At 35.3% G+C, this 9284-nt stretch overlaps 1 long non-coding RNA gene across 1 annotated transcript; it reads right to left on the reverse strand.

The window, feature by feature from the left end:
- Positions 1-247: 247 nt before the first annotated feature.
- On the reverse strand, positions 248-3127 carry LOC141340065 (uncharacterized). Its single transcript, XR_012356541.1, has 5 exons — positions 2880-3127; positions 2255-2330; positions 2081-2183; positions 1858-1987; positions 248-966 (listed from the first exon to the last, which is right to left on the reverse strand). It is a non-coding gene; the product is annotated as an uncharacterized lncRNA (long non-coding RNA).
- Between the last annotated feature and the right edge of the window lie 6157 nt (positions 3128-9284).

Here is a 9284-nt window from a genome sequence, read left to right on the forward strand (position 1 = left end):
CATGCGTGACCATCAAATAGACTCCAGCGCAGAGTTAAAATAACTCCGCTCTTGGAGTTGAATTTTTAACACTTTCTCAGAGTTAAATTTTAACACTTTCTGGAGTTAAAATATTAATCATTTGGAGAGTAATTTTAACTCTAAAATTTTGTTAATTATAATTTAAACTCTTTAACCAGTGTTAAAAACACTTTTTAGGGTTAACACAATATGTTTTATGTGGAAATGACTACACTGAAAGCCATACTCTCAACTTGCTGCTTTTATTTCAGGAAATACATAGATTGGATTTAGAAATTCCATGCATGTAAACACTTTGAAATTAACTGCTGTCATAAAATACTGAAAAATCTAACAGCAAAACATTTACATTTAATACATGTCTGCAGTGCCAACAAGAAATGTTTAGTAAAATTGTTTACAGCATAGTCAACACCACATCATTGCATTATATAAAATCAAGCCTGAATGATTATAAAATAGTGCAGTAGTATTGTGTAACCAGAGGTAGATATACATCAGATGAAGTAACAAGAAACAACTCCACAGTGATACCAGGATACATTCCATGAATTAGTTTGAGGCGCCTGAATAAAAACAAAGCTGAAAGCTGAAGGATGGAGCACAGAGGAGAGAACTTAACATTTTGCTTAAATAAGAAAATTACTGCTTGTTCAACTGCCTTGCTCTCAGTTCTTTGACTTCAGTTGTACCTATCAATATTATATACATTTGTCTGTCTGTAAAAAAAATGTGTACAGGCTGGACAGAGCATCATGATACTTCACTTTACTTGAACAGCTTTTCAACAATACCCAAGGTTTTACATGACTGACAAGGCGAAGCTTCTCTGTCCAAGACGATGTAAAAGGTGGAAACCTGTGCTTTTGATGTCCCTGAGGCAAGAAGATATGGCTGAGGGTTTTCTTTAGTGGTCAGGTGATGGTCATCAAGACTTTGGCATGACTGAAACACAAGATAAACATCCCTTTATAAACAATAGGCATTAAAGGAAGAGAACAAAAAATACAGATAATTTACTCACCCGCTTTTCATCCAAGAGGTTCATGTCTTTCTTTTCTTTCTTCAGTCGCAAATAATTTTTTTTTTAAGAAACATTCATTTCACAGCATTTCTCTCCATATAGTGAACTTCGATGGTGCATGCGAGTTTGAATTTCAGAATTGCAGTTTCAATGCAACTTCAAATGGCTCTAAACCATCCCAGCCGGGGAAGAAGGGTCTTATCTAGCAAAACAATGTGTTACTTTCATTAATAAATTCATATTTGTACACGTTTTAGCCACAAATGCTCGTCTTGTCTAGCTGTGCATTGAGCATACATACTATGTGCACTCTGGTTTCAAGACAGTTAGGGTACGTCGAAAAACTACCATCTCAATTTCATCCATCTCTGACTCAAAATTGTCCTACATCGCTGCAGAAGTACCGACCCAGTGTTTACAAAGTGAACGTGCAAAGATTATCAAATGCCCTTTGCAAAAAAAAATAAAATAAATAAATAAATAAATAAAAGAGTTTTTCGATATACTCTAAATGTATTGAACCATAGTGCACAGAGTATGCCTGTGCACCACAGAGGTAGACAAGACCAGCATTTGAGATTAAAAACTGTATAAATATAAATGTATTCAACACGTTAAGCACCACAGAAATCCACTATGTTGAGAAAAATCCTGCAATGCTTTCCTCAAAAAACACAATTTCTTTATGACTGATGAAAGAAAGACATGAACATCTTGGATGACAAAGGGGTAAATTATCTGTAAGTTTTTGTTCTGGAAGTGAATTAATTCAAGCTAAATATTTGGAATAGAATAGTGTTGTCTAAACAAACCTTTTCACCAGATGATATGTTGCCTCTTCAAAATTGATCTTCTTGGCCTCAATTACTTTCCAAGTGTTCAAATTTTCCAGGAACCTTGTAGCAACCACCATTCCAAGCATCCGTGATAATTCTTGCAAATCTAAAAAAAAAAAAAAAAAAGATAATCTTTTAGACAAATGTAACAATATATATATTTTTTCAATAACATTTTGAAATATTTTTTAATACTTACCAGTCCTTTGACATCCAAGAATCAAGAAAAAGTACATCAGCTGAGCCCTGGTCATCTGTGGTTTTCAGTGTTGTTTTATCTGGTGTCAAAAACTTCTGCTGGACTACACAATAACATGTTATTAACAAAATAAATCATAAAATTACAGTCACTTACTCTAAACATATAACTCACCTGAATTGAGAGAATCTGAGAAACAAATTTTGTCCAGTTTTACTACTTTACTCCATCCTGCACTTCTGTCAACATCCTGACAATGAAGAGAAAACATGTAATTTAAAATAACCTCTAATGTTATTGTGATTGAAAATGCAAAATGTTTAATATGAAAGCCACAAACTCTCAGGTCACGAGTCACTACTAAAACATTTGTAACGTTAGCCGTTACGACTCAAAACATTGCAGGCATAACTTTACACGTTCATGGCTAAACTATGATCGTTTTTAGCCAGGGTGAAGTTAGACTTAGACACTTCAGTTTACTGACATTGCTAGATATTACCTCGTCTCGTCGGCATTACATTATGGAAGCTTAACAGAATGTTTCTTGAGCGAGTCACAACTTAAATTTGACAGCAAACACTCGTTTACAAAAATAAGGTGAACAGAAAGACGTAAGCTAATATTAGCTTGTTCACATCGGGAAAAAAAGTCCGCTCAAAACAGCCATGTTTGCATCGGAGATTCATTCAACACAAAGTTCGCTGCGATTATTGGCGTCAGTACACTAACGTATCAGCTATGTAATCAGCTGTCTGTCAGAAGATAAAGAACATTTTGGAATTAGTTTTTTACCTACCTCATGACGAAGTAGACAACTTCCTCAGTCCTTCGTGTGGCAGAACCAGGCTCGTGTCATGGCGCGCTACTGATGTAACGTTAGTGTTAAAACGTGCTCCTGAACACCAATGAATGAACTCCGAAAAACAACACAGCCAGGGAGTATCCCGTAACACAAAATGTAGTGAAAGTTAAAAAATAAACTCCAAAAATTTAACTCTTTCACACTTTTTTGCCTAACTCCTGATTTTCGAACTCCAGAAATTTGCTGTGTGTAGAGTTCTTGTCAAAAATGGAAAAGGTAGTGGATGTTTATAGTGTGTCAGACGAAGATGCTTGTAGACTTCTCGTGATCTGCATTCCTCGCTCATTAACTAGTGCTCTCTTACAGGAAATTAGAGACAAAAGAGCAGACAGAGGGGCAAGGAGAGAGGCTCTACTTAGACTTGTTGGAACTGATTTGGTTAACTTGAGGAAGATAACTGAGGTGACAATGGAACCTGGAGAGCATCCTCTAGCATTTGCTTCCAGGTTGTGGGAAATGTTTAGCTGTTACAGTGGTTTGCCAAATGCAACTAAACAAAATCTCATGTTTAAGTCTGCATTAATCGCACAGAGCAGTCCACACATGCGAGAAGCCATTGCTCTTCATGTAGATGCAAATGCACCATACGAGCAAATCATTTCCAAAATGACACGGTATTTTAATGCAAATAGTCAGAGGAACGCTGCAGAACCTAGACATCCAGTTGATGCCTTTGGCAGGAGAGATTGTTCTGGATTATCTGATGGGTTCCTTCAGAGACCAAGCAGATTTGAAAGAGTAAATTCAGAAGGTGTTACTCTTTGTTATGCGTGTGGACAAGCTGGTCACATTGCTAGACATTGTCAAGAGAATGAGAGACCTCATCAAAGCTTTGTCTGTTATGCATGTGGAAAATATGGTCACATAGCAAGACATTGTTTGGAGAAAGGTAGGAAAGATCAGGAAGTTGTTTATTTTGCTTGTGGAAGGATGGGACACAAGGCAAGACAATGTCACTTTTCACACAAAAGAAAGATGGGCTATCGTGATTTGCTTAAAAAGATAGGCAATTTAGAGACCCAGTTGGCATTGTTGAAAGGAAATAAGGAAAAGGCCATTCACACCTTGCCAGACACAGCACTGCAAGAACATGACTGTAGCTCAGTCACAAGCAGATGCTGATGTGAACTGAAGGAATTGTTTTATAATAGTATCATATTTTAGAAAAATATGTTTACTATCAAAAGGGGGGTGATTCTTTATAAATTATGAGAAATATGATAATGGAATTGGTATTTAAATACATATTATGAGAAATGATTTAATTGCATTCTGTGATTAAATTTCTAGAACTTTGATGTTTCGAATGTGAAAAGATTCTTGTAGGGGAAAGGGGGGACAATCTCTTCTTTTTGATCATTTCAGGTATATGCATCAAGATGTTTGTTGGAAAGGTGTGAACTTTTGGAATAAAAAATGATCCAGTTATTCGAAGAACAAGAAGGCCAACAGAACCAGTGGAGCCAGGGAACTTCCACAAGAAAAAGGACTTCTTAAAGAACCAGAAATCCAGAGATTTCCAGACCTACAAGAACCAGAACTCCATGCCTAAAAGATTTAGGAACCATGGAACCCACCATAGGATGGATGGACCTGATTGAATGGCATGGATAGCAACAACACCAGTGACTGCTTCTTTTCTGAAGACTTGTTATCCAATGTGAAAAGAATGGACAACAGATAAAAGAACCAAGGAGAGATCAAACCTTTTCAGAGACTATGGACAGCAATTGTTCCACCAAGATGGAAAAGAAGTGGGCAAAGGACAGACCCACTCAAAGAAATGCACAAAGACACAAACTCACTGCACACAACACTAGAAAGACACAAATATATGCATACTCGAATGCAGAAAATATATTATTGTGTACTGAATGCACACATGTGGATAAAGGATGTCCACACACTAAGAAAACGGACCCAATGCACATGACACTAGAAAGACACAAATATATGCAGAACATATATTATTGTCTATTGAATGCACATGTGGACAAGGGATGTTCACAATGATTAAAAAGACGGAATGCACGTGAAGAAAACACAATGCATGCACATGGCTACACACACACTTTATCCTATTGATTGATGTTTTAGTCCTTAGGCTTTTGGCTATGGTTGTACTATCATAATGATTACATTTAGATAATTCCTTTTGCTGTTATGGTTCTCAAGTGCTCCTCCCACAAACCCAAGAAAATGTTTGTATGTCATTTTGCTAAATTTTAGAAAAGGTCTCTATGATAATTTTGCCTAATTGGATGGAGCGATAACCAGTGTGCATGAGATGAAGACCCAATGACGGGTAAGATTCTCTGATGGGAAGGGAGGTGTAATCTGTGTAAGGGAGTGGATGTGATGCTTCTTCCGGGCCAAAAGCATCAAACGGGGGACTGTAAGAAATATAGTCTGCCTCGACCCAGATTCCACTCCGCAATATATGTTTAATCATGCTCATTCCCCAAAATGGCTTAATTATTATAGAGAAGAAGAAAGTCAACAGTTTAGACCATTTGGGATAATCTCATCGTGAGCAAAAGGTGACCAATTGTAGAATGGGAGCGGGTATGAGACACTGATTACCATCTTAGACAAAGGGGTGTCAGAATTTAATTAACATAAAGACCACAGCTATTACGACAGGAGCAACTTCATTTACATTAAGGGTAGTAAACTGTAATGCTATAAAAAGTTTGAGCTAAGGATGTTCTGGGTTCATTCCAACTCCGCTGAACCCAAGGTACAACATGTACTTTGTCACTGCTATGCTGCAATAAACATCTTCATCGAGATCTTCTACGTCCTCATCACTTTTTCTTACATAAGAAAATTTTCCTTACCCCTCTGGCAAATAATTTAACTTGTTTTAAGCAAAATTCACTTAATTTAGATTTTTTTAAAAATAGTGTTTTATTAAATTTGAATTTATTCTTATTATTCCATAGCCTACACTGTAACCGATTTTTGTAATTTGAACAGTATTTTACTGTAATATCTACAGTAAGATACTGTAAAATGTATATACAGTATTTTACTGTAAACTGCAAAGGATTATGGGAAAATATATGATCACTACTGTAATTCTCCACTACTGTAAATCCGTTTACAGTAGTGAACTTGCCCGCGAAAAATTGACCAATGGCAAGGGAGATTTTTTTTTCTCCTGTTGAGAGGAAGTGGCGGTAAAAAGGACAAAAGAGAAATGTTGCATCAATAACTCGACAAAAAGGTTAGTATATTATTTCTGTTTTATGAAAAACTGAACAATTTTAATTTGTTTTCACTTGTTAACAGCAAACTAACAATATTCATCGTGTTTTTCCTGTCGGTAGCCTTTTTTTTCTGACTGACGGCCGGGGCGCCGCCATAACGGTGAAAACATGGACTGGTGAGTAAATTAAGGTGACCTATATTAGTCGAAATAAACTTTATTTAAACTGAGAAACACGTTTGTATATTGTGCTGCCCTTTAATGCAAGTTAGTTCGTCTGACGAGCCCTTACTCAAGCTTAACAGCAAACTGAGGTGAAATACTGAGGTAAAGTGCGTTAAGCAACACCACTGTTTCTGTGGAGATTTTAAACTGTATTTTCAAGCCCTTCTTTTGCTTGTCATTTTCAAGTTTCTGGTCTGGATGTCGTCTGTAACGTCGGAGCGCGGAGGTGTATTTTGGATCTTCTTCTGTGAATGACTGCCATAGTATCGACGATAATGAACTGGTAAGCTAATAATGTCAGTAAGCCGAAGTTCACAAACTTAACGTTAGTCACAGAGCAGCATAATATCTTTTAAACGCTGCCTCTTTATAGCTGGCAAGGTAATTCTCTTCAAATGATGTTTAAGTAAGAAATGTGTGTATGAATGTCGTATGTAACTTTATAGACGGTCCCTTCAGTGACAGACGTGACATAAACAGCGCGCTAACATGAAACACTGAGGTAAAACTGAACACCGCGGTTAACTGCATCTTTTGTGTTTTATTTTCAAGTTTGTGGTCTCGTGGTCATGTCGTCTGCATCGGAGGTGTATTAGAGTCTTTTCTGGTGATTGCCGTCGTCGCGGTGCAAACAACAGGTGAGCTTCCCCTTTCATCAATTTAACTAAGTTAATGTTAACGTTACTAAATTAGCCAAATTAGCCACAGGCTGCTGTTCTCCACTGACTTGCAGAACAGGTTAACTTTTTAAAGAGAGTAACGGGCTAGCAATATATTAATATAACAAGTTTTGCTAATAAATATTATAAATGTTTATTTTATTAAAAATGTAGATTTTATTACTGTACAGTAGTTGTCTTTTCTGATCATAAACTATAGTAACACTAAAAGGGTGTTGTGACACTGTCTGTTACAGGAGATTTCTCCAAGCACTAACTGGATGCTGACCATCAGATGCAGAATCATCATACAGCCAGCTGTCCATTTTACAGACATGCAGAATCAGGTAACCCAAAACATTTTTGTTTTACATTGCATTTACATTCATGCATTTTTCAGATGCTTTTATCCTAAGCAAGTTATATTGTATTTAAAGTACACATTTGAAAGGTATTTATTTCCGGGGAATGTTTTTTATTACCATGTCTTGTCACATCAAGATTGAGTTTGCATGCACATTAAAATTATTTCTATTAAACCAGCATTTAAACAGCAAAATGCAGCTGCTTCAGGTATCTTTAACTTACTGTAACCTTTAAATTCATAATAGCAATCTTACCGTCTGTCAATTTAGATTATTGTTACTGTAAAGCAACAATTAGAGATTTTTAATCATAGTAGGCTTATTATATGCACAGACTTTCTAGGAAACACACATTTAGAATGTTTATATGAACAGATTGGTTAGCATTTAGCATGGTCTGTGGCAGACTTTTGAGTGTCAGGGCAACAAAATTCAATAAACAAGAATGTAATATTAAGTGATTTAAATCATGAAGAAAGTATTGTCTTTTTGCTCCATTTAGTAAAAACGGTTCTTAACAAAGCCATGTTGTGCATCTCTGCACACAGCAGTGTTTCATTACTGAATGAATTTACCTTTTTTAAACACCTAGAATCAGTGACTTACTGACCCATTCATAAAATTCTTTATAAAAAATTTCAAGAAAAAGTTTCTTCAGTTTTTTTTCTTACTACTGCGTTCGTATGTAGTATATCATTTTTTTTTTTAAATGCATACAGCACCAAGTTTGACAGTTGAGGCAAATTCTTTAAACACTGTTTTTCTTGTGCTTGCAGGTTTGTTCAGACAGTCAACCTTTGTGGCAGCAAATGCATTGACAGTCACAGATCAGATGGACTTCTGGAAAGAGGGTGCAAACAACAAGCATCAGCCTGAATCCCATTCTGCCGTTTCTCATCAAAGAGCTTGTCAACTTTGACTCAAAACTACTAAAATGTAACACAACACAAACACATTTTTACTGTATGATTTTATTTTATTTACACTACCAGACAAAGCTTTTGAACAGTAAGATTTTAAATGTTTTTAAAGAAGGTCTCTTCTGCTCACTAAGCCTGCATTCATTTGATCCAAAGTACAGCAAACACAGTACACTTTTGAACCATTTTTATTATTTAAAATAACTGTTTTCTTTTTGAATATATTTTAAAATGTAATTTATTGCTGTGATCAAACCTTAATTTTTAGCATCATTACTGCAGTCACATGATCCTTCAGAAATCATTCTAATAATTTGATTTTCTGCTCAAAAACTATTATTATGATGTTGCTGAAATTATTATAATGCTAAAATACTTTTTTTTTTCAGGTTTCTTTGATGAATAGAAAGTTCAGATAAACAGCATTTATCTGAAACAGAAATAGTTTGTAACATTATGAATGTCTTTATTATCACTTTTGATCAATTTAAATCATCCTTGCTAAATAATATCTTTCTATTCATCAAAGAATCCTGAAAAATCTAAAAATTAAATAATGTTTATCAGCATACTAGAATGATTTCTGAAGGATCATGTGATACTGAAGACGAGTAATGATGCTGAAAATTCAGCTTTGATCAAAGGAATAAATTAAATTTGGATCAAATTAATGCAGGCTTGGTAAGCAGAAGAGAATTCTTTAAAAAAAATCTTAGTGTTCAAAAACTTATGACTGGTAGTGTACTTACTTATGTTTGCTTTTCTGTATGTGTATGTTTGCCATGATACAAAGTCTCTGTACTTTTAAAAAGAAAATGTTCAACAATTAAAAAGAATATTATCAGAACTAATGCTTATGAGTTATTGTGATTTTTATGGGGTTGGGGTGGTAAAAATCTTGAATTACAGTGCTGTAGGTTAATTGGATTGTTTTTACAGGTAAAAAATGTTTAAAATAA

Source organism: Garra rufa, chromosome 8, assembly GCF_049309525.1.
Source record: "Garra rufa chromosome 8, GarRuf1.0, whole genome shotgun sequence".
In the NCBI taxonomy this organism is placed as follows: Eukaryota; Metazoa; Chordata; class Actinopteri; order Cypriniformes; family Cyprinidae; genus Garra; species Garra rufa.